The sequence below is a fragment of the Triticum dicoccoides genome, chromosome 2B, assembly GCF_002162155.2.
Source record: "Triticum dicoccoides isolate Atlit2015 ecotype Zavitan chromosome 2B, WEW_v2.0, whole genome shotgun sequence".
NCBI classification, from domain to species: domain Eukaryota; kingdom Viridiplantae; phylum Streptophyta; class Magnoliopsida; order Poales; family Poaceae; genus Triticum; species Triticum dicoccoides.
This window is the reverse complement of record NC_041383.1, coordinates 379,546,654-379,572,128: the sequence shown is the minus strand read 5'-3', so window position 1 is coordinate 379,572,128 and position 25,475 is coordinate 379,546,654. Positions and strand designations below refer to the sequence as shown.

Here is a 25,475-nt window from a genome sequence, read left to right as displayed (position 1 = left end):
TAGCCCCTTGAAGAATTTGATGGCCTACTATGCTGCCACCTTCCTCACCGCTTCCACCTCTGGCCACTTTGTGAACTTGTCGATTGCAACTTACAAGTACTCAGAGCCCCCGACGGCACGAGGGAAAGGGCCCAATATGTCGAGCCCCCAGATCGAGAAGGGCCAGGAGAGAGGGATGGTTAGAAGGGCTTGAGCTGGTTGATGAAGCTTCTTTGAATGGAACTGACATGCTTCACACTTGGTTACTAGTGCCGTCGCATCCTGGACGGCAGTGGGCCAGAAGAAACCTTGTCGGAAAGCCTTGCCAGCAAGGGCCCTCGACCCTATGTGGGAGCCACATATGCCTCAATGTATCTCTGCCAACAGCTCTAGTCCTTCCTCCTGGGAGATGCACTTCAATTTCACCCCATTCGGTCTCTTTCTGTACAAGACGTTGTCAATGAATTGGTACAGAGCAGACCGGCGGGCTACTCTCTCTGCTTCTTCCTGCTCCTCAGGAAGCTCTCCTTTTTGAAGGAATCGGACGGTGTGTTGTGCCCATGCCGGGGCCCGTGGCTCGACGACAAGGACCAAAGGCATCTCTTCTGCCACGGGAACGGCCGTCTCTACGGCTATGGCCTGAGGCCTTGTCGGAGTCGGTTGCCCCACGGCAGGATTGGCATCCACGGCAACATCTTCGCTAGCGGCTCCGGGGAGCTCGGTGGGGAAGTACTTCCGGGGCCTAGCTTCCTCCGCTTGTTCTGCCCGGTTGATGGTTCGATGGATGGTTGAGTTAACCGAAGCACAAAAGTACCTGGTTCCACAGGTAGTTTGAGGGCAGCGTGCTTTGACAGGTAGTCGACGATGTTGTTTTCCGTCCGAGGGACGTGCTCTGCTTGTATACCGTCAAAGCGCTCCTCCAGTTTCCTCACTTCATCCACGTAAGCTTCCATCAACGGGCTTTGATAATCTTTGTTGATTTGCCTGACGATGAGCTGCGAGTCGCCCCTGACGATGAGCTTTTTGACTCCGAGGTCCGCCGCGATCCTGATACCGGCAAGCAAGCCCTCGTACTCGGCGGTGTTGTTAGTTGACATCTCCCGGGGAAAGTGCATTTGGACGACATACTTGAGGTGCTCTTTGGTGGGTGCGACAAGCAGCACACTAGCACCAGTGCCTCGTAGCGAAAAAGCCCCATCGAAGTACATGATCCAGTTGCGGCTTGTTTCCTTGCCGGCGAGAGCGGTCTCATGTACCTCTTCGTCGGGCGTCGAGGTCCATTCTGCAACGAACTCCGCCAAGACTCTGCTCTGAATCGTTGAGGTGCTTTCAAACTTTAAACTAAAACTCGACAGCTCCAGGGCCCATTTCACGATCCTCCCCGTTGCATCTGGGTTATGCAGTATCCGTTGCAACGGGAGGCGGGTGACCACGGTGATATCGTGCGCTTGGAAGTAATGACGCAGCTTCCTTGAGGCCATAAGGAGGCCGAAGAGCAATTTTTGCACACCTGAGTACCTCGACCTAGCCCCCTGCAAGAGGGAGCTGACGAAGTAAACTGGGTGCTGCACCATTTTCTTCTTCTGTGCCACTTCACCCGGTCGCGCGGGCCCTGTCACACTGGCGTCAGCCTCTGCCGGGGACTCGGTCTTGCCGGGACCGAGCCCTGCCGGGGAGGGTTCCGGTTTGCCATCCGTTGACTCTACCGCTACCGCTGCCTCTTCACCGACCTCTCTCTGCGCCACTAGTGCGGCACTAACCACCTGATTCATTGCCGCTAGGTACAGCAGCAACGGTTCTCGTGGTTTGGGCGCAACCAGCACTGGGGTAGAGGAGAGGTACTTCTTCAAATCTTGCAGCGCTGCCTCGGCCTCCAGGGTCCACTCCATTGGGCCCGTCTTCTTCAAGATCTTGAAAAAGGGAAGGGCGCAACCTCAGAAGAGCGTGTCGTGGGCGCCGGTGTTGGCATCTTGGAGGTCACCGCGCCGCCGTCTGGCAGCACGACGACGCCCCTGGAGGGCCCCGCGCCGCCTACATGGGGCCCGACTCCGTCTTTGGAGCCCGCGACGTGTGGTTCCTCACCTGGCGTATGAACGACACCGCTCACCAGGCCTGGACTGCCAGGGTGATGTGGATGTTCGCGGGCTGTGCCACGGGTTCTATACGCGACTGGCCCGCTACTGGTCCGCACCGGTACTGGCAGTCCGGTCCCGGACAAACCGATCATCGTGGTCGTCTTCTTCTTAGGAGCCATGGCGATGAAGAACTGCTAGGCCAACTACTAGACCAGATTCTCACAATTGCGCCCCCTACCTGGCGCGCCAAAGATGTCGGTGGGAAACGACACCTATGGGATCACAAGAATCCCTACTACGGTTGCGGGGCATAGGGTTGTGAGAAGAGCAGGATAAGCAATCAGCACAAGGATCGTTTACCCAGGTTCGGGCCGCGAGGATGCGTAAAACCCTAGTCCTGCTTTGGTAGATGTATTGAGTGTTCTTGAGCTCTTGAACTAGCTATGGTGGCTGCCTGGTTCAAAAGAGCTGAATCCCTCTCCAGTACGCCATGGGCCTCCTATTATAGTCGAAAGGGGCTGCCACAGTGGCACACAGGAGGTGGAAAGGCCTACAGTGCTCTGAGCCTATCGCTCGTATTACAGGATAAGGCACATTTAATGCATATCTTAGTTGTCCTCTTGCTTTATCGGGGACGGGAGCGAGGCCCGTCCCGTCCGTCGCCGCTCCTCCTCGCTTCGACACGCGCCCTGGCCAGCGATGCATGCGGCACCATGTAGGCAGGCAAGCAGCTGAGGTGGCGCGGTGGTGGAGCCTTCATGAAGATCGGCATGTCGCCACGCAGGCGTGTGCTGAGTTGGCCTGGAAGCTGCATGTTGCCACGCAGGTGCCTGCCCAGCTGGTTGGGCTGGCAGCTGCATGTGAACGGCGGTGGAGACTAGGTTGGCGCGGGCCTGGCAGTGGCCCCGCTAACGCCCTTGGCAAGGGTCTTGCGTGGTGGCCCGGGAAGGGTCTTGCCGTGGCGCGCTGTCGTCCCCGGCAAGGATCTTGCCGGGGGTCTTGCGGGTTTCCTTGGCAAGGATGTTGTCGGGGATCGTTGCCTTCCAACCCTCATCTGATCTTGAATATTCTTTGTCTTCACAAAGATCTGCATGCCACCGTGGAGGTGCCTCCCGAGCCCTGGCCCAACGTAGTTGATGGTGTTGGAGACTGTGGGTTCGAGGGTGGCTCACTCCGCTGGTGTGGGCGAGCCGCCCCGACAAGGGGCTTATCGTGGCTGCTGAGGCTGCCCCGGCAAGGGTCTTGCCGGGGAAACCTGCTTCGCCCATCTGCTCTCTATGGTCTCGGTCTTTGGCGTTGCTTTGATCATCTTGCGGTTTTGACTCCTCCCTTTTGCCCTGCTAAGTGTGGCTTCGGCCTATGGCTCTGACTGCCCGCGCACAAGTAAGGGGTACAAAGGAGTGCCCCTACTTTAGTACACCGACAGGTATGTGGGTGTGTGTTCATATGAGTGAGTATATGTGTGTGTGTGTATGTCACATCCCTAGCTTCTGGTTTTGCACTAGACTAGCTCCATGAGTGCATCATGTTTAAATTTTATTGAAGATTGAAATGGGGGATGATAAAACCCTAGCACCAAAAGAACTCAAATAGGTTCAACCAAAATATTTTCAATGAACACAAAATATCCTTATAAAATGTTCATGATTTATGGAAAAAGGTGAAAGCCTCTGCCATAGATGATGCATATTTTGCCAGGACATTTTTGCCATTGCATTAAATCATAATTGTATTTGAGTTGGAGCAAATAAATTCTAAATATTTTTATTGCTCCAATGATCCTGGAATATTTTGTGGAGCTCTAGGATAAACCTTATTGCATCCACAATAATTCCCAGAAGCTGCAAAAATAATTTGGTTAGCAAACCAAATTAAAACAAACCTGCAAAAATTAGAAAAACAGGAACAGAATTAGAAAAGAGAAAGAGAGAAGGACCTACCTGGTCCACTTACCTGGTCTGGCACTGTGACGGCCTAGCCCACTAGCGCCTGCCAGTCACCAACAACCTCGCGCTAGAAGGACGCAGCGCGCGTGGCCGCCGCTCGCGAGCACGCGCCTCGCCAGCTCCTGCTTGCCACCGAGGGTCTAGATGCCTCCCCTGAGCGCCACGCAACCCTCTAGCCCTCCTACTCTCCCCGTGCCCCTATCCCTCCTCTGTCTTTCTCCCTCACTCATCCTAGGATGCACCCGAGACCGCCGACGAGCACCACCATGGCCACGAGCGTCCCCACGCCCAATCAGTTAGGCCATGAGCTCGGGGGCGTCTTCGGTGTTGCGAATCGAGCGGCGGCAATCGCCGACCGTGGCGATGAAGATGGCGGAGATGGCATGGCTTCAGGGCACCCGGCGCCGCGTGCGTCGTGGTAGAGATTTCCGGATCCGACCAAAATATTTTCAATGAACACAAAACATCCTTATAAAATGTTCATGATTTATGGAAAAAGGTGAAAGCCTCTGCCATAGATGATGCATATTTTTCCAGGACATTTTTGCCATTGAATTAAATCATAATTGTATTTGAGTTGGAGCAAATAAATTCTATAAATATTTTTATTGCTCCAATGGTCCTGGAATATTTTGTGGAGCTCTAGGATAAACCTTATTGCATCCACAATAATTCCCAGAAGCTGCAAAAATAATTTGGTTAGCAAACCAAATTAAAACAAACCTGCAAAAATTAGAAAAACAGGAACAGAATTAGAAAAGAGAAAGAGAGAAGGACCTACCTGGTCCACTTACCTGGCCTGGCATTGTGCCGGCCCAGCCCACTGGCGCCTACCAGTCACCACCAACCTCACGCCAGAAGGACGCAGCGCGCCTGGCCGCCGCTTGCGAGCACGCGCCTCGCCAGCTCCTGCTTGCCGCCGAGGGTCTGGATGCCTCCCCTGAGCGCCACGCAACCCTCTAGCCCTCCTACTATCCCCGTGCCCCTCTCCCTCCTCTGTCTCTCTCCCTCACTCATCCCCGAACGCACCCGAGACCGCCGACGAGCACCACCACGGCCACCAGCGTCCCCACGCCCAATCAGTTAGGCCACGAGCTCTGCCTTGGATCCGGAAAGCTCTACCACGATGGATGCGGCGCCGGGTGCCCTGAAGCCACGCCATCTCCGCCGTCTTCATCGCCAGGCTTCCACTTGAAGGTTGCCGAGATACATGACGTGTACATGGCGGTAAGTTGGTGAGAGCGTGTGTGAAGAAGTACACCCCTGCAGGGTTAACATCATCTATTCGAATAGCCGTGTCCGCAGAAAAGGACTTCTTGGTTGCCTGTACAGTTCATAGACAAGTGAAAGTGGATACTCTAAAATGTGCAAGATAAGCGTGAGTGCTATGGATGGCGTTCTCGTAGGAGGACGGGAGCGGATCCATAGTGGTGTATTGGTTGGTGAATATGTGGACTCGTGTGCGCCACCTCAAAAGAGTTACTTGCAGTCGTAGTTCAGGATAGCCACCGAGTCAAAGCTGGCTTGCTGCAGTTAAACCCCACCATCCCCTTTGTTGATAATTATGCATATGTAGTTAGTTCTGGTGTAAGTCTTGCTGGGTACATTTGTACTCACGTTTGCCTATTTTACATTTTTGCAGAGACTTCCATCTCACTTGTAGTTCCGCGTGGACTTCGACGTTTAGCTTGTTACCTCGGCTACGATCTTGTGCCCTCAGCAGGATCTGGTAGATAGTCAGGCTTCTCGGCCTTTTTTAATTTGTAGATGTCTGTACTCAGACATGTTAAGCTTCTGTTTGTGCTTTGACTTGTATGCTCTGAATGTTGGGTCATGAGACCCATGTTTGTAATACTTGGTTCCTCGGAGCCTATTGAATAAAATACTTGAGTTGTAGAGTCATGTTGTGATGCCATGTTGTATTTGCACATATCGAGCATATTATGTGTATGTTATTGAAAAGCTTGGTATGTGTGGGATCTGGCTATCTAGTTGTTTATCCTCGATAGCCTGTCTTACCGGGAAATGTCTCCTAGTGCTTCCACTGAGCCTTGGTAGCTTGCTACTGCTCCGGAACACTTAGGCTAGCTGGCATGTGTCCTTCTTTGTTCCTGTGTCTGTCCCTTCAGGGAAATGTCACGCGGTGTCTACCGGAGTCCTGTTAGCCTGCTACAACACGATTTACCGAAGTCCTGCTAGCCCAGTTGCTACAGCCCGGATTCACTCGCTGATGACCGACACGTTCGTTGTTTGGTCATGTATGCCTGTCCCTGTAAGTTAGCGCCACTTTGGGTTCACGACTAGCCATGTCAGCCCGGGCTCCTTGTCATATGGATGCTAGCGACACTATCATATACGTGTGCCAAAAGGCGCAAACGGTCCCGGGCCTGGTAAGGCGACACCCGTGGGAATACCGTGCGTGAGGCCGCAAAGTGATATGAGGTGTTACATGCTAGATCGGTGTGCCATTGAGTCGGCGTCCTGACAGTTTGGTATCAGATCTTGACTGCATGTAGGATTACTAAGCCAAACTGGTCGAAGTTGAGTCTAGAAACTATTTAGTCATATAAGGGAATTGATTGTGGATGGGAACGTAAGGCTCTTTTACTCCTTATACCTTATGCGCTCTGATCTGAGTCATCTTATCTTTCCTATGGGGTTAAGGAACTAGGCTTTCTCTTCTTTCTGTCAGGATCACGTGTTACTAATCCGTGGACTTATAGGATTGATGGTTTCAAGCCTCAGTTCAGTTCCTACTACTTCTGTGTGTTGACAGTTGAACTCGGAACCTTGATATTGTGATGTTGAGTGGTTATGACACCATTTGTGTGATGTCTCAGAACCTCTTTTGAGCATTTATAGCCGTTATGCTGTCCGAGTCACCCCAAGTTTCTAAATAGTCTGATGCATTTGCAAATTCCTTCTTACCACTCCGAAGTTCCTTTGGGCCAATTTAACCACACTAATCGGTGAGTTGAGGTACTCTATTGCCTTGACATTTTGTTGGAGTTATTATTATGACCCTAGGTGTCTTAGAGTATCACCTAGTATCTCGCCCATGTTGTAATCATAGTGTGGTGATTCTGGTCATTAATCTTGAAAGCATCACGTGATGCCACTTAGTAGTAGGTATTCTACTCCTGGGTTTTTGAGCCCAATATTCACCCTACTTACCTCCCGTCGATAGTGTTTGCTAGTTCCTTTAGGATACTAGTAACCTTTGCGATAGTCCTCAAGGTCCGTGGTATATCCTTCTTCCAATACCATGAAGCAATATGGCAGAAGTTCGGGAACCAAAAGATCAGAACAAGAGTGCTCTCGAAGAGTTCCCCTTCTATATTACGATTCTGCCAAACCTACCTCTCTGCATGGATTGTCCGGAAGAAATATGTTGAACTCGTTCGCCATTCTAATCCATGCGTCCACAACTCAGAAAATCGTATGTTCTTTGAGTTGTCCCCCTTAGTCATCTTCTGACCCTCGTCTATCAATTGATAGTCAAGAGTATGCGTGCATTCGTTTATCGATGTCTATTACTCTTGTGGTCCGTCAAGCCATTCTATTCCAGAATGACTAGGAGAAACACACTCCAATACCTCATCCACATCCAGGATTGGGTCAAAGTAGTTGTACCTCACAGATCAAAATGCCAACCCAGCTTTTGTTCTGTTCTACCTTGTAGTATTACCATCTTTATATCGAGAATGCCATGGGAATTGCACACCATCCTATGAACTCTTGATACAGTGATACTCTCTCCATCATTAATCATTTCTCGGTCCCCATGTTGTCACAACCGGAACGCCGACAAGTGAATCGTGATGTATGAAATCTATACTCCTAGCAACTCCGTTGCTAGGTAGTTAAAGGACAATAATTTCCTCCTTAGCATGTTGGTTATTGAATCATCATCCTAAGGTGGATGGTGCTACCTAGTCCCTATTTCCGGTGCACACTTTGATCAATGAGTTAGGATTGTGTCAATCCCTCACTCTTTTGATCATATCATCTTGCCCTAAAAAGCAAGATTGTTCTCGAGCTTAGTAACTTATTGGTGGTTCATGATTTTCCGAATATCTTCTCGGAAGTATTACCAGGTTGTCCCCTGACCCATATGTTGAGCTCGTGATCAAGTTGGTTCCTTGTAACCACCCCTTCTCCAAGGATTTGTGTTGGTTACCCATAAACTAGTTGGATAGGCTAAACAATAACTTGGAGAGTTGGAAGATAAAAGCTTTATCCGACTTAGTTCATTTTAGGGGATATCTTGTATGTGTGTTGAAGAAAGATGGTATTTTCATCGATTGACCCTCGTGATCAGTTAATGGACCTATCATCTTATCCAATCTTTGATTCGAGTATGGGATGTCCTCAAATCAAATCAGAACCAATGATATTCGTAATGTTGTCTTACTCATGGTTGTTCCTCGAGCATACACCATTATGTCTTTTGGGTTTGACCAATGCTATCACCTTGTTCACATAATTGTGGAATTCCACTTATATGGAAACCTGGATGAATTATTGTTGAGCCCATCAACAACATTTCTATCCTCTCCATGATACGTGTTGAACATCCAGCTAGTATCGGAAACTTTTATAAGCATTATCTTCATGTCCCGTTCATGAGGTATATGTTGGATGAAATAAGTGACTTCCTCTAATTCATGTGCATTCGGTGTAAGTTGCCGCCGTGGATCCAAGAAAGTTTGTTTTGCTTCCTCTGGAATCATCCCAAGTTAGTCATGCATGTGCGAAGTATACTGTGGTTTGGTAGATTAATTACCTCCACTCCATATGTATCCCGTAGCACACCAAGCCACTGATTGACTTGTTCAAGGAACAGAAGTCTATGCTTGGGATCTAATCCATGGACTTGTGTAAAGACTTCGATATCCTCGACGAGGGTTCCCCACCTGAACTCGGTAGTGTTTCGTTGTAAGACTACCATGTGATCATGCTTGTCTGGGACAACGTGTTCACATGTTTGTAGTAGAACCAACTCATGTTTTGGAGCCTACTATCATAATCCATTTCCCGAGAATCTTGCAACGCCATCTCATCGATCTGTGTTGCAAACTTTCATTTTTCTAGACTTGATGAGTCTGGAATGTCCTAGCCCCAACCAGATCTGAATCTCAGGCAGATATGGTGGTTGGAACAATTCCCAAGAACTATTATATTGGTCTCTCTGTAACCCGATAAAGTGGATGTCGTGGCCAACACACCCAGCCGGAAGACCTATTGTTGTAGTATCTTGATTGAGGAAGTTGGCCACCTCCCCATAAGGATTTCGTAGGATTTACTCTAGTGTTATTCCTTATGGATTCTTGTGCTCCCGAAGTCCGACCTTTTACTTGATGTTCTAGATACCAAAGCATATCTATGAATGGGTTACACTAGCACATCAAGGAGAACATTAGAAGCGGAGTGATAAATGTCTCTCGGTCGATCATCTAGATTTTGTTTCCTTGGCCTTGCTAAGGTGAAATCTGAGAAGGTGTTATCTTCCTTTGCATCTGCATCATCCATCACTATACATCATGGTAGTATGTTGTGTTGCCAGGATCCTTGTCATGGATATTGGTAAAACCTTGGTGAATATGGAAATGCTCAAGTTCTTGAGGGCACACACAAGCTCTAGGTTTTTTCATCGGCATTAATTGCATAGTGCTCTCAGTTTTCTCGGTTATGCTATAACCTTTCAAACAGTGGATTCACTCTCTACTGTTGGGTTTATCCCAGTTACTAGATTCATTCCCAGTATTTGCATTTTGTTCCCAGCTAGCACTCGTCGTTGTGCCAGTCTACCATGGGTTCCACCATTTCCGGTGATAAGCAAATTATCCCTTGCGTTGTCTTCAACAAGGTAGTCCACATCATCCATACTAGTGCGAGTATGCCATTCTACCGAACTTCGCCAAACGATCGTTTGTGAATTGCCTTAGTCTGGTATGGAGAGTTTCAATGATCCTTTCCGATAGAGTTTCTTTCCAACGTCATCGAGTTGGATGAAGATTTCGAAAGCAAAGATGTCAAGATCAATTTGAGTCAACAAATCAATAACCTCGAGAAGACAGTTGGATCATGAAGTTTGTGATACTTAGTGTCCCCTTTGCCTTCTTACCACACGTCTTGAATCTCGGGACGAGATTCTTGTTTAGTGGGGGTGAGTTGTCACATCCCTAACTTCTGGTTTTGCACTATACTAGCTCCATGAGTGCATCATGTTTAAATTTTATTTAAGATTGAAATGGGGGATGATAAAACCCTAGCACCAAAAGAACTCAAATAGGTTCAACCAAAATATTTTCAATGAACACAAAATATCCTTATAATATGTTCATGATTTATGGAAAAAGGTGAAAGCCTCTGCCATAGATGATGCATATTTTTCCAGGACATTTTTTCCATTGAATTAAATCATAATTGTATTTGAGTTGGAGCGAATAAATTCTATAAATATTTTTATTGCTCCAATGATCCTGGAATATTTTGTGGAGCTCTAGGATAAACCTTATTGCATCCACAATAATTCCCAGAAGCTGCAAAAATAATTTGGTTAGCAAACCAAATTAAAACAAACCTGCAAAAATTAGAAAAACAGGAACAGAATTAGAAAAGAGAAAGAGAGAAGGACCTACCTGGTCCACTTACCTGGCCTGGCATTGTGCCGGCCCAACCCACTGGCGCCTGCCAGTCACCACCAACCTCGCGCCAGAAGGACGCTACGCGCGTGGCCGCCGCTCGCGAGCACGCGCCTCGCCAGCTCCTGCTTGCCGCCGAGGGTCTGGATGCCTCCCCTGAGCGCCACGCGACCCTCTAGCCCTCCTACTCTCCCCGTGCCCCTGTCCCTCCTCTGTCTCTCTCCCTCACTCATCTCCGGACGCACCCGAGACCGCCGATGAGCACCACCGCGGCCACCAGCATCCCCACACCCAATCAGTTAGGCCACGAGCTCCGCCTTGGATCCGGAAAGCTCTACCACGACGCACGCGGCGTCGGGTGCCCTGAAGCCACGCCATCTCCACCGTCTTCATCGCCACGGCCGGCGATCGCCACTGATCAATTCGCAGCACCGAAGATGCCCCCGAGCTCGCTGACCACCTCATCGTCCTCCCTGTGAGCTCCTGCTGATTTCTCTTTGCTCGCCCCCTCCGTTCCCGTCCCCTAGCTCCGTCTTCCGACCGTGGCCGAGGTCGCCGCCGCCGTGCCATGTCGTGGTCATGGCAACAGCCGCCTCCACCTACTTTTTAGCGTGTTGCCGTGCTCACCGAGCTCCTAGGAGCCGAACGCGTCCCCCAGCTCCTCCTGTCGTGCACCACAGCGCCATCCCGCTTGAAGCCGTAGCTCCGGCCGCCGCCCAACTTGCCTACGCCGCCGCTACCGAGCGCCCCGCGCCGTGTTGCTGCCACTACTGGATGCGCGGGAGCACGTGCTCCCTCGTGGTGCCCTCAACGCGCCCAGCCGCCGCCGCACTGTAAGGTCGCCGGTGCTTAATCCGGCGACGCTGGCGTGGATCCATCATTAGGCACTAATCACCACTAACCCTCCTAACAGACACTAATGAGCGGGCCCGGCGATGGGTCAAATCTCAGTCAACACGGGGTTAACCCCTAATTAACTATGAGCATATGACATGTGGGACCGGGTCGTTAGGTTGACCCTGGTCAACCCTCTTGACTTGCTGACGTCACAGTGACGTCATGCTGGCGCAATAAGTCCTTTTCTGGATTTGATTTATTTCTAAATAACCAGGAAATTCCAAAAAATGTCTAAAACTTCTAAAAATCATAGTAATTCAACCATAGCTCCAAATGAAACAAGTTATATATGAAAAATGATCAGAAAAATCCAATCTATCCATCTGCACTGGTTTCATGAATGATAAAGCAACTTAAACCTGATGTTTATATCAAAACATGATAAGGCACTATTTAAATTCATAATTTGAGTTTGCGATTGAACCTTTGGTTCAAAATGACCCAAATCCATCTGGTTGTAGTTGCACTAGGCCAACACACTCATATTGCCATGTCATGAGCATGCATCATATTGTGCATTGCATTGATTGTGTTTCTTTCTCAGTTGCCGGTAATTGCCCCCTCTCGATAGATGCGTTTCGACGATGAGATCGATGACATCGATGAAGAGATATGCTATTTTCAGAAGTGCCAGGCAAGCAGAACCCGCTTGTTCATTCCGATACAATCCCACTCTCTCGCTCCTGCTCTCTTTTACTGCATTAGGACAACAGCAATTCAATTGTTACATGCTGCGGTAGTTGAACCCCTTTCCTCTGCATGACCTGTCATTGCCACAGTAAATAGATGAAACCCACTAGCATGAGTAGGAGTTGTTTGAACCCTGATGTGCCTACTCATTCATGCTTGTTTGTCATGCCTGCTATTGCTTAAAGTTGTGTCAGATCTGATTCATCGGGGATGAATTGGAATGGTGATGAACATGTCCTACTGTGTGTGATCTAAGTGTGTGAACACGATTTGGTAAAGGTAGCGGTGAGAGGCCATGTAGGAGTACATGGTGGGTTGTCTCATTGAAACCGTCCTCAGGAACTGAGTTTTGTGTTTGTGATCCATGAACAGTTACTACCACGCATTGGGCTCCGGGAGTTCCAAGCTCTCTCGACTTATTAATCAACCCGATCTCTGTCCAGGAGTTGCAACTAGTTTCTGGTGTTTGTAGGTAGTGCTAGTAGTCTACCAAGTGGCACCCGGTACAGGTGGGCTTGGGACAGACTAGGTACAGTGGCATGGTGTACCAAGTGGCACCCGGAGGGTGGGCTTGGGAACCCTGCTCACATCGTTTGGGGCCGTGAGCGACACCTCGGCCGGATCTGCTAGCGGATGGAACCTGAATAGGCGATAAACCTGGACGAGAGACTTGTGTGGTTAGTCAGGTCGTGGCCGACTCCCTCGCCAGGATTCCGCTTGAAGGTTGCCAAGATACATGACGTGTACATGGCGGTAAGTGGCGAGAGCATGTGTGAAGAAGTACACCCCTGCAGGGTTAACATCATCTATTCGAATAACCGTGACCGCGGAAAAGGACTTCTGGGTTGCCTGTACAATTCATAGACAAGTGAAAGTGGATACTCTAAAATGCGCAAGATAAGCGTGAGTGCTATGGATGGTGTTCTTGTAGGAAGACGGGAGCGGATCCATAGTGGTGTATTGGTTGGTGAATATGTGGACTCGTGTGCGCCACCTCAAAAGAGTTACTAGTAATCGTAGTTCAGGATAGTCACCGAGTCAAAGCTGGCTTGCTGCAGTTAAACCCCACCATCCCCTTTGTTGATAATGATGCATATGTAGTTAGTTCTGATGTAAGTCTTGCTGGGTACATTTGTACTCACGTTTGCCTATTTTACGTTTTTGCAGAGACTTCCGTCTCACTTGTAGTTCCGCGTGGACTTCGACGTTTAGCTTGTTACCTCGGCTACGATCTTGTGCCCTCGGCAGGATCTGGTAGATAGTCAGGCTTCTCAGCCTTTTTAATTTGTAGATGTCTGTACTCAGACATGTTAAGCTTCCGTTTGTGCTTTGACTTGTATGCTCTGAATGTTGGGTCATGAAATCCGTGTTTGTAATACTTGGCTCCTCGGAGCCTATTGAATAAAATAATTGAGTTGTAGAGTCATGTTGTGATGTCATGTTGTATTTGCACATATCGAGCATATTGTGTGTATGTTATTGAAAAGCTTGGTATGTGTGGGATCCGACTATCTAGTTGTTTATCCTCGATAGCCTGTCTTACCGAGAAATGTCTCCTAGTGCTTCCACTGAGCCTTGGTAGCTTGCTACTACTCCGGAATACTTAGGCTGGCCGACATGTGTCCTTCTTTGTTCCTGTATCTGTCCCTTCGGGGAAATGTCACGCGGTGTCTACCGGAGTCCTGTTAGCCTGCTACAGCCCGGTTTACCGAAGTCCTGCTAGCCCAGTTGCTACAGCCTGGATTCACTCGCTGATGACCGACACGTTCGTTGCTGGGTCATGTATGCCTGTCCTTGTAAGTTAGCGCCACTTTGGGTTCACGACTAGCCATTACAGCCTGGGCTCCTTGTCATATGGATGCTAGCGACACTATCATATACGTGTGCCAAAAGGCGCAAACGGTCCCGGGCCTGGTAAGGCGACACCCGTGGGAATACCGTGCGTGAGGCCGCAAAGTGATATGAGGTGTTACATGCTAGATCGGTGTGCCATTGAGTCGGGGTCCTGACAGCTTACCTGGGCCTGGTAAGGCGACACCCGTGGGAATAGCGTGCGTGAGGCCGCAAAGTGATATGAGGCGTTACATGCTAGATCGGTGTGCCATTGAGTCGGGGTCCTGACAATGTATGAGTGTCTGCATTTGTATTGTGTTTAAAAAAATATTTATGCAAATAGGATGCGCTGGCACCCGGGTGCACCCAGTTCCCTTCTTGTGTAAGTCCATCTTTTTCAACTCTGGCCTCTAATATACAGACAAATATAATTTGATGCGGTGGAATAGTATGGTTACCTACCCACCAAAATAAATACCTATTGAAAAATATAAGGGCAGCGCTCTGCGCCGGCGCGCCGGCCCAATTTTTCGGCCGGTCAGCCCAGATCCGTCCGATTTGCACGCGCGCAACCGTCAGATCTCTCCTCCTCCTCCCCCCGCACCCCATCTTCAACCTCCCGCACGGAAGAAAGGGAGAGGAAGGACCGAAGGAGGGCGCCGCCCCCGCACACGCTGCCCCCCTCGCCTCGCCTCGCCTCCTCATCTCCTCTCACCGCCGGTTGTCCCTCGTCGCCGACCCCCGCCATCGGTCGCCGACGAGCTCCGTCATGGTCGGATACCCGCCAAGCTCTTGGCCAAGCGGTTGAAGCTCCGCGCCCCACGGTTGTAGCATCTGATGCGCCACCGCCACCCCGTCCATCCTTGCCGTCGAGCTCGTCGCAGGGTGCACGCTGCAGGCACCGCAGTCGTCTTCTTCCCTAAGTAAGCCAATTCCACATGTCGCCGTTGTAGCAAAACAGCCCGACGTCTGTAGCTTTTTAGAATCCCCGATGTAGCAAAAAAACAAGCGACTCCACTTCGCCCTGTACCACTCCCTTGATGTAGCAAAACAAATCGCAGGTTCTAGCTTCTATAGATGCTGATTCCAGCAATTCTGCTTGCTGGTTGAAACCTAATTGTGTTGCCCCTTCGAGCAAAAACGATGACGACTACCCAGCTGCTCTCAACTGTCGCAACAAATACCGTGATTGGTTCCAGCAAAAAAATTGATGGTTCCAGCAAAAAATCAGAAGGGGTGGTAGCAAAAATCAAAGACATTAGTAACAAATTTTTTGAGTGGTTCCAGCAAAAAAATGGATTGAAGCAAAATTAAAAAAATTGATCGAAGCAAAATAGAATCATGCCTCGTTCACAAAAAAAGAGCTCCCGTGCCTGCAGCACCTCGATGCGCCGTTCATGGATGTAGCAAAACAAAGCGTTAGTCGTAGCAAAAAAGCACGACGGAGATGTAGCAAAACATTGTCGTCTCCGTCATCGCGGGTCGCGACTCCGCTATGTCGCATGTAGCAAATTTTCTCGCCGGTGGTAGCAAAATTAAAATACGGTGGTAGCAAAAAATGCTCTTGTCCAGCAAATAAAAAAAATGATAGTAGCAAAAAATATGTCTGGTTGCAGCAAAAAAAGACACTGGTTCCAGCACAACAGAAAAGGAAGGAGTTGTAGCAAAACGGGGGGCACGCCCAGCGGCGATCTCCTGTTTTTTGGCGGCTGTGGAGGTGCTCGCAGCAACGGGGGGCCTGGAGTTGTTCTGCAGTGAAAAAGCTCACAGAACGTTGTGCGGATTCCATGGCTGATGTGTGTGTGAGAGAGAGAGACAAAGGGAAGGAGGCGAGTTTGAGGGGACGAAGTGTGCTCAGGAAGAGATAAGGATAGAGAGGTCAAAGCGATGTGCGGGTCCACACTAATAAAACGTGCGCGTGGGGAAGTCGCACGATCCCACTTAATCGGGCGTCGCGCGTGAGACCGGCCGAACGCTTCGGCCGGCGCTCCGGCCCCAAACATTTACCAAAATATAATAACTCAAATAATAAACTTAGGTAAAAAGTTCACAATAAGAAATTGAACATATAAACACAGCTACGCTACCCGCCTAGCGAGAGCACCTGCGAGGGCAAAACGAGCTGTGCCGCTCGATGATTTCACCGCAGTACGGATTTCACCATGGCAGCAGGCCCTCCGTTCATTCCTATTATAGCTTGCCAGCTTCTTTGGTACTCAATGACAGGTGAGGCTCGTGAGCCATGTACCCAGTTAATCGTGTGGTGTTTTTGTGATTATGGATGACCAGAAAATTTACTGCCGTGTGCCTGCGTGGGAGGATAGAAACGTGGGGTGGGACCTTGATCATAAAAATATCGGCCTCCTCCTCTCATCGCTCGATTCCTCCTCTCCTCCCTGCCGCCGCCGCCTCCTCTTCTTCCCTAGACCATGCCTCCTCCCCGCTCCTCGTTCTGCCGCCTCCTGCTGCTCCCGCACGGCAGCCGTCTTCCATCCGGCGTATCGCCTAGCGGAGCAAGTGGCGGATCTGCCACCTCTCTCCTCGCCGGTAAGGAGAAGCCAGACTGGTGCTGGGGAGAGCCGGAGACGGGGACAAGAAGCAGTAGCTAGTGGTCGGCTCCTGCTGTGGTGGAGTGGAGCTGCAGGGAGAGGAAGGAGGCCGGCGACAGGGGAAAAGAACATGCCGGCTCTGGTTCGTCATGGAGAACACAACTGCTCGCCCTCCTCTGCCTCTTCTTCTCTGGTCCATGGATTCGTTGTAGGTCTCATGTTCTCTATCCAGCATTATTCCTTCTCCGTTTTGTTGCTTCTTGATTTCGTTTTATTCTTGATTGATATGCTCATGTTGCAGGTGGGTCTCTATTGGCGGTGTTGGGGATTGTAAGGCTTGTTCCATCTGGTTTTAGGAGCGTGTGTTGCTCCTATAAAATTTTCTCAGGTTATCTCTCTTCTTCTTGTTGCTATCTTAGTTCATTCTTTTGTTCGTACAAGGGATTTCGAGATTTGCTTCTCAGCTCCTAATCGTTTGAGCCATTGGAGTTAGTGTACACTCCTATATCTAATTAGAAATCACATACTTGTCTCCTGGTTGGGGAAATTAAAAATTGGTTTGCAGTACTTCCATGCCTTCTAATTAGATGGTTGAAATTTGTCAACTCCGCTGACTCGACTATGGCATGCTACAAGCCTACAACCCCGACCCAGCCCACTTATGCAGTAATATGCTCGTGTGACCGCTCCTTTTCAGGATTTTGTTTATTCAATATTACTTGATTTGTATTACTTACTAAACTTGATGGTTTGACTTATATATAAGTTCCTTGAGGGAAAATCACAAGGCCTGTAGCCATTCTTACGCACGGGATATTGTTCTGAAACAAGTTATCTTCCCCTCGTGTTCTGCTCTTCCATCGTGTCTGATTCTAAAATTTGTTTCTTGCAATGTGTGATATGTCTGTTTACTTTCATTTTTGAGGAAAAGTAAGCTCCTATGCATCATAGGACTATTTGGTTAGCTAATATTTTTAACAATGATCTGTTGGCGAATCTGTTTCTTTAGTTTTAAAATCTAACTTGTCCGTACCGATTAAGAGGTCTGCTTGTACTGTTTACATCACTAGGCTGAGTCCATCATTGGTGGTGGTTATTGTCCAGGTTTGGCAGCAAATCAACTACTCTGAATGAGGCCATCCACAGCTTCTCACGAGTAACATGCATACGCGAACACGTTGATCCAAGGTAATGAAGGAACCTGTTCTATTCTCGAATATTGATTATCGCACAGTTGAAACTATTAAGAATAAGATAAGCATGTCATTCATGTAGGGTTATGTTTTGTGTATTCTATTTTCGTGGGCTATGCTATGTGTTTCAGTGCCAATGACTCAACAATCATTTATCAATCAGTGTGTATTTTGTTCTCATCAGCAATGATGCATATACATGTAAGTGGCGATGGTGATATGGTTCAGACAGATATTTTAATCATTTCCTTTTCTTGATCAATTTTATGCTTCCATCGATCTACAGTAATATAGATCACAAACCTGACACTTCTAGGTGGAACTTTGGGGTGTAATATTTATTTCACTGCTTCATGGTTCATTGTAGCAATGCTGGCTGTCAGGGAAGATGCTGTTAAGCACAAAGTGAGTGAGTTCCTAGCGAATTCCTCGAGCAAAGTTCATATAACTGTTGTCTCATAAGCATTCATGTGTATTATTTATCAGACCAATTGCAAAATTGCAATAATTGTTGGGTGCTGGCTGGCGTACTCGAGCCTGGGGTGGACAATTTAATTTGTCTGTATTAGTGCAGCAGCAAGCCAGAAACACTGATGTTGTTTCTTGTTTTATTGCTTGTGCACCGTCCTTAACAAATGAAATGGGCAGCAGGCTTTTGATATTTTAGTCCTCTGGCCTTGTATGCAGTACTTTGCTAGATTATTGCAGAAACATTGAAAGAACTGCAAATGTGTAGCCCCCGAATTAGGAGACTAGAAACAATTGAGCTTTTTTGCCAAAAAAAAATCTAGGATTTTACATCACTAATTAGCCCTTCATTCTTATATGCTTTTGCATTTGCTGCATTCCCGCTTTCAGGTCGTTCCATTGTTTTCACGCCTTCGCTTTAGCATGCCAAGTGTAATTCAGTTCATATGTACATGTACTATTTTCAGGTCGTTTCCTTGTCCTATCTGGTGCATGTTTGGTTTGGTTACCCTTTGTATACCAGTCATTTGAGAACGATGCAAGATTTGTTCTTACATAAATAGACATCACAAGTGGATTTCCATTTACCTGAACACTTGCAGAATTCAGTGCTCGGAGAAGTCTGCTACGCTAACTTGTGGGTTCAGATCCTTATTATCAGATCGTGTCACTCTTTCGACTCCAAAACCGATGAGCTCTGGAAAACGGTATATCTCTACCTCCTATTCCTAGCACTACTCATTTATGAAACAATTCGTTCCCTATACTGCATTTAAATATCTTGCATTTGCACACAATTTGCAATAGCAATCCGTGGCTTTCATGTAATAAGGTGAAACCTACTCTTGCAGGCTCCTGATTGTGTGTGTGTATTTTGTAGCTTCATCGCCTTATGGCATCAAGATGCAGCTGCTCATATGATTTCACAGTTTGGCAAGTACCATAGAATTTGTGGTTGACTGTTTACATCCAAAATCATCGTGTTAGTACTTAGTACTGAAGCTAATTTCTACATTGTTAATAGAGTTGCCTTGATGTTTCCCGTACTAGAAAGATCTATCTATGATCTATTTTCTAACCATCTAAGACTGTAGTCATATATACTCCATACAGTAACAATATATGTTGTTGTCAGTTTGCTGATTATTTATCTCTCCCAGCTTGTTTTTATGTCTAGTAAGATTGCATAAGAAGCTGACATGTAAATGTAGATCATGCAGCTTTATGGACATGCATCAGATTCATATTATAATAAAGTTTTGCCTTCATACTATAAATCCATTCATTGGAGCTATATATCATATACAGTACCATTTAGGCTGGTTCATGAGTAAAATGTTGTTTTTAATAAATTTAAGGTTGTTCCTTGTTTGCTTTTTGTTTGCTAGCACTAATGCTGATGTAAGAAAACAAAGTATAGTTCATATTTTAAATCATTTATGTCCATATCGTCTGATGCTAATGTATGAACTTTATATGGTTTGGTTTAAACGATATCAATAAAAGAATATACATTGTGGAAATTAAATAAATCCTACAAATCGAATTAGGAAATTATTGTTACTGGCATTCGACGAGGAAAAGGAGACCCCGGAGGAAGTTACTGCGTCGTTGTGGTGGCTCGATCGATGCGGATTTTGATGTTCATTGTTTTGATCTCGACATGGATTGGGTAGTGGAGAATTGGTACTGGGGATAGAGAAATTGTTATTTGTGTTGCTGATTTTTTATTTGGGCATGGATGTGATCAAGTCTCGAGACTCATGATTCTTTTTCAGTGTCAATCAATGGTTTCCTTAATTGCAAGACAGCGACTCTCCATGTTATTGATCTGGTACAATGTTGTTGTGCGTGAGGACGACTCAGGGAAAGGTGCAACAAGGCAGTGCTCGCGTTGCAGTGGACTGGAGTCCGCCATCACCACCGACCATTGCTCGCCGATCGTCGTCCCTCATCCCCCGTCTAGGTTGCACGTCTTTGGCCTTGTCATCTTCTTCCTCCCAGTTTTCTACTCTTGCTTTCATAGGTTCTTTGACAATCTAATATTGATTTCTTGATTTTTTTTTGAACAAGATGTTTGCGGATCAGGCGAAGAAGAGAGGTAGGATCTTGAGGAAGAGTCAGGAACATGGTGAACCTCTTGGCCATCGCAACCCGACAGCTTGGGCGACAATGAACAGGGGTATTTCTAGCCCATCAATCTACAGGGCTCAGGTCCTGCACATGGTATATCTAGCCCATCAATCTGCATGATATATGTTCCTACACTACACTGTAGCGCCGCGCCAATCTGTAGCTCAGATTTCCTTGTCTTTGGCTAACAATCCCTTTCTTTTGCCAAGCTATCGACTTGCTTGCTGTTGGGCGAGATTGGTTGCAACTTGTCTGCCTCGATTCTAATTCTCTGTGTTATCCATCTACATATGCCTACCATTGTCGGCTATGTTTTCAGCCCAAACAGTTGTAGCTCAGATTTCCTTGCCTTTGGCTGGCCATCCCTTTCTTTTGCCACGCCATCGACTTGCTTAATGTCGGGTGAGATTGGATGCAACCTATCTGCCTTGATTCTAATTCTCCACATTATCCATCTACATATGCCTGCGATTGCCAGCTATGTTTTCTGCCCAAACAACATATGTAAAGTATGCTGGTGGAAGTGAGAGAGAATTTAAGAGGGGGAGAAAGAGTGAGAGAGACAAATGATAGGGAAAAAGATAGCTAGGCAACAAATGTTGTGGTATATAGGTTGTTATAAAATCGGTTGCTACTCTCCTGTTTAATTAAATGTCCATGAGCTGATTTCTGCTCTATGCTTGGAGTCGGCACATTCATTAAGGTTTATCTATCAGACTGAGCAAATGCATTTGAGTTCGTCTATTTCTGAATTTATGATTCTGCTTCGATGTGTATTTTCCACGCCTGAGTCATTCATGGTAGTTTTGCTAGCTGCCTCCTTGTTTTGGCGCTGCTTAGATTTAGTTACCTTTACTTCACGTTTGTCATTTCCAATCCTAAATAGTTAGCAACTTTAGCATGATTTGACATTCATGTGAATGATGCCATTGTTCTGCAAATAAAACCATAGTCACCTGCGCATGTGTTGTCATTAATTGTGCTATGAGAAGTTGATAATAATGCAGAATTCTATGTTTGGGATCTTGGATTTAGATGAAGGCCTCCTGTTGCATTAATCTTGTTTATAATACCAGGTGTTTGCTAGAGAAAATCAAAAGAAGCAACCTGAATGTCAATGGGGTGATGGCAGTGACATATTTAACATGAGGTGTTGCATCTAGGTACCTACTTCACCGATCATTCTGTTTCATCTGCAACTACTACTTGCAATTCAGATTTCAAAGGATGTTTAGAATCAGAATAGAACTAAATTGGTTCTGTATGACTTATCAAATTTACACACGCCTCAATCATAGTAAAATCTGGAAGGAGACGTAAAAGAATCAAAGAAAAGTAGAGATGCACAATAATTTTTGCTTTTCAGGGATTGTTCTTGGGTTCAGCTTTCGCTGGCAAGTTGTTATTATAGAGTTAGCCCTATCTTTTTGAATCATCATATGTACTCAAGAGCCTTATAAATTATGCAACTAGCTAATCATTGGAACTTTAATACTCGGCTTTATTTATAGATAGCACAACTTCATGTTAGTTGCCATTTTATTGCTACAGATATGATGTTGTTCTGATTGTATATTTGATAATTATATCCATGTGGATGTACGTGGTCTTCAAAGTTATTGAAAGATTTAAAGCATAAGCAAGCTTGTTAAATTCCTTTGGTACGTCATATATCCTTCTGCCCCATTCCTATGCTTTAGAGGTTTATAGTAAGAAGATATGAGATATAGTCTTTCCTTTTCAGTATATCTGAAAGAATATGAGCGAGGTTACTAGCTCACACATATAGTTTGATTATTAAGTTTCTAAATAAGTTCAGCCTCAGAGCACATATTTTGCATCCATTGCTTATTTAATCCATTGAGATGCTTTTAACTGCATCTTAATCTGTACTTGGTAGGTTCTACAGGATTCGCTGATGGATGTGTGAATGTGAGCAATCAGGATATAAATTTGTTCCAACAACAAGACATGCTGATTAGATTCAGGAATATGTTGGTACGTGTCAGCTTTGCAGCTTCAAGTTGTAGGACTAATATTTGGCACCTGACATGAGGTTGAGAGATACCATGATTTAATTACATATGACATGCCTTGTGCAGGGCACATAAAATATATCTGATATCTCTTTTTTGTTATGTATATTTTTGTCCTTTCTACCCTAATTCAGTAGCATCATTTTTTTATGTTACTTCTTTATATGGTTGTTGCTTTCACTATCTGAAATATATGTGAAATGAATTTGAGTTAGCTTACTTTAGTATCAAGGTAAAAATTTCTTTGTTGTCAAGAAGCGCCAAAATCCAAGGTGATAATAATTTTTTGCTTGACTGTTTGTTGACGACCAGTAAATTGTTGAAGTGTGTTCGATAAAATTGGCAATGTGATCGGAAGGTGGTGTCCAAGAATTCTGTGGTTTGATGGCACTAGGGGCAGGAGGTGCTGATTTAATCAGACTAAGAAGATGCCTAAATAAGCTGCGAGGCTGCCTATTATAACTGTGTTTCTAAGTCATTGTACTATATGTAAACCAATTTAAGTCATTCTACCATCTATAATAAAATCCACATTGCATTATCTTTCCATCGACATCTTTTACTTACTCACTACTAACATTGCTTCTAACTGGCTTTTTGCGCCATTGGCGCAACCGGGTCATCTAGTATGTATAAAAGACACTGCATATTGATATCTAAATGCTATGTACTCCCTTTGTCCCACAAAATAAGACCGTATTTCAAGCTAGCTTGAAAAATGGTCTTATTTTGTGGGACGGAGGGAGTAGATTATTATAAAGGGAGTCATACAATGAGCAGTTGTCACGGGACACCTTAGCGGTGAATTCGTGTGAACCACTCCAAAGCTATCCGAGTCAAACCTTGCACACGTATGTAGCATGTCTACATATAAGTATTTTGTATTGTCAAAGATTCATTGGCTCCAATCAACTGGAATGAGGAGGCTCTTTTTTTCCTGAAAGGGATGGAAGAGGTGGCAATTGACGTTGACATAGAAGAGGCCAGTAAGGAACTTATCTAGGAAAAGAGTAGTACGTGTTCCGTGTGATGGATTATGGGTTGATCACGAAACTGAAGCGAAAAGACATGAAAAAAAAATCTCAAATTGATGGTGAAAACGAATGGTGGATCATGTAGCTAGAATATATTACTTGATCTTGCTATCTAGATCCAGATACCGGCATGACAATACATTAAAAGAGGTGAGGCCTCCCTATTCCCCACCGGGTGTGTGTATCCATGTGATGGATCTCCCTTCGTATATTCAAACAGGTTTGCCACCGTGGAAATGTATGTAGTTTCATTGTCTAGGAGAAGTATGTTTTGTTAGAAAAGATAAGGATTGTTTATTCTCAACTTTGATTCAGAAAATCTTACCATGAGATGTCGCCACCAGTTGTTGATCTAATCAAGATAGTTCTGGTAGGCTGATTGGTGGTCGTTCGCCCGTTCAAAGGTAAGTCCTAAGATCCGCACTTCACGGCGATAACATAGAGGATTGGCATTACACAGACCGGGTTGTATAAAAACCTCTCGTTGATTATTGATGAGCTCGATAAGATCGCAGAAGTATGTACACCGCCTGATTAGGAGATTGAGCTTAAAAGCCAATCCAATTAACATATTGCACGTCTACTGTGAGATTAGAAGATGAAACAGTACCGAAGGTCAAAATCTTAATTCATTATTGCAGGTGATAGTAACACAAGCTATTTTTCATATGGTGACCAATGATCGACATAGGAAAAGGTTGTTCCCAGTAGGATGAGGGGCCAACCGAGGGGCAAGCATACCTCAAGGAATACATAACGTAAAAGTTATTTTGAGTTTCCAAAGGAAAATAACATTTCTCTTGACGAGTCCTGCACGGAAGGGACATTCCCCATGTTTAATACGAGGAAAATGATCTTCTTATCTCTCCATTTACTAAGAAGGGAGGTGAGAGCGGTTGTGTCCAAATGGAGCACAACGAAGCTCTCGGACCGAATGGCTTCACAATAGAGTTATATCAAAACTTTTTGCATGTCATTAAGGATGAACTTATGGAGTTGTTTGGCCAGCTTCATGTCGGTCAAACTCGATATGTTCTGGCTTGCCTAAGACAAATGAGTTCAATCGGGTTCAAAAATATAGACCCATATGTCTCATCAATATTAGCTCTCAAATTTTAACGAACGTACTCAATGCGGTGGCATATCACGTAGTTCAGCCCACACAGACATCCTTCATGCAGGGTGGGAATATCCTAGACGGGAAAGCAATCATGCACGAGACTGTGCATAAACTCCACCATACAAAGTTGAGCATGGTGGTATTTAAGGTGGACTTCAAGAAGGGCTATGGCATTTTCAAATGGCCTTTTATGCAACAAACTCTAATAATGAAGGGCTTCTCTGAGCAATGGCGCACATGAGTCCATAGTTTCATGACTAAAGGTAATGTGGACATAAAAATCAATGATGACATTGCTCATTACTTTCAACAAAAAGTGACTACGACAAGGAGACTCGATGTTCCCAATGTTATTTAACATTGTAGGATGATATGCTAGTGAACATCTTAGAGTGCGAAAAGAATTCTAGGAAAATTTGTTGAGTGGTGCCACACCTAGTGGATGAAGAATTGTCCATTCTTCAATACGCGGATGGTACAATTATTTTTATAAAGCATGGTCACAAAAAAGGCTAAGAACATGAAGCTAGTGTTATCAGTGTTTTAGAAATTGTCGAGTCCTAAAATAAACTTCATACTAATGATTTATTTTGCTTTGGGAAAGCCAAGGGGGGTTATCATGTCCAAATTATTTGTTTGTAAGCAAAGCATGTTCGCACCTTGGTATTTGGTAATCCCAATGCATTATTATAGGTCCTCAAATGTTCATTAAAAATAATGTGTGTGAGCAGTTAGAGAAAACTCCCTACTTGGAGGGGCAAGTTTCTGTCCGCTAGAAGGAGGCTCGTACTTATCAACATTATGCTCAACAATAGGTTTTTTTACTGGCTCTCTTTTTCCTAAATTCCATATGGGGTGCTCCATAAGCTGGACTA

At 46.1% G+C, this 25,475-nt stretch overlaps 1 long non-coding RNA gene across 12 annotated transcripts; it reads left to right on the top strand.

Moving 5' to 3' along the window:
- Window positions 1–16,427: 16,427 nt before the first annotated feature.
- On the top strand, window positions 16,428–22,995 carry LOC119363754. Of its 12 annotated transcripts, none has more exons than XR_005174356.1 (10): window positions 16,428–16,824; window positions 16,918–17,004; window positions 17,721–17,804; window positions 17,892–18,010; window positions 18,177–18,214; window positions 18,880–18,984; window positions 19,129–20,243; window positions 20,351–20,503; window positions 21,487–21,573; window positions 22,311–22,660. It is a non-coding gene; the product is annotated as an uncharacterized LOC119363754 (long non-coding RNA). The 12 variants fall into 12 exon arrangements; XR_005174359.1 differs by having other exon boundaries at window positions 18,126–18,214; window positions 19,158–20,243; XR_005174353.1 differs by having other exon boundaries at window positions 18,126–18,214.
- Window positions 22,996–25,475: the final 2,480 nt, after the last annotated feature.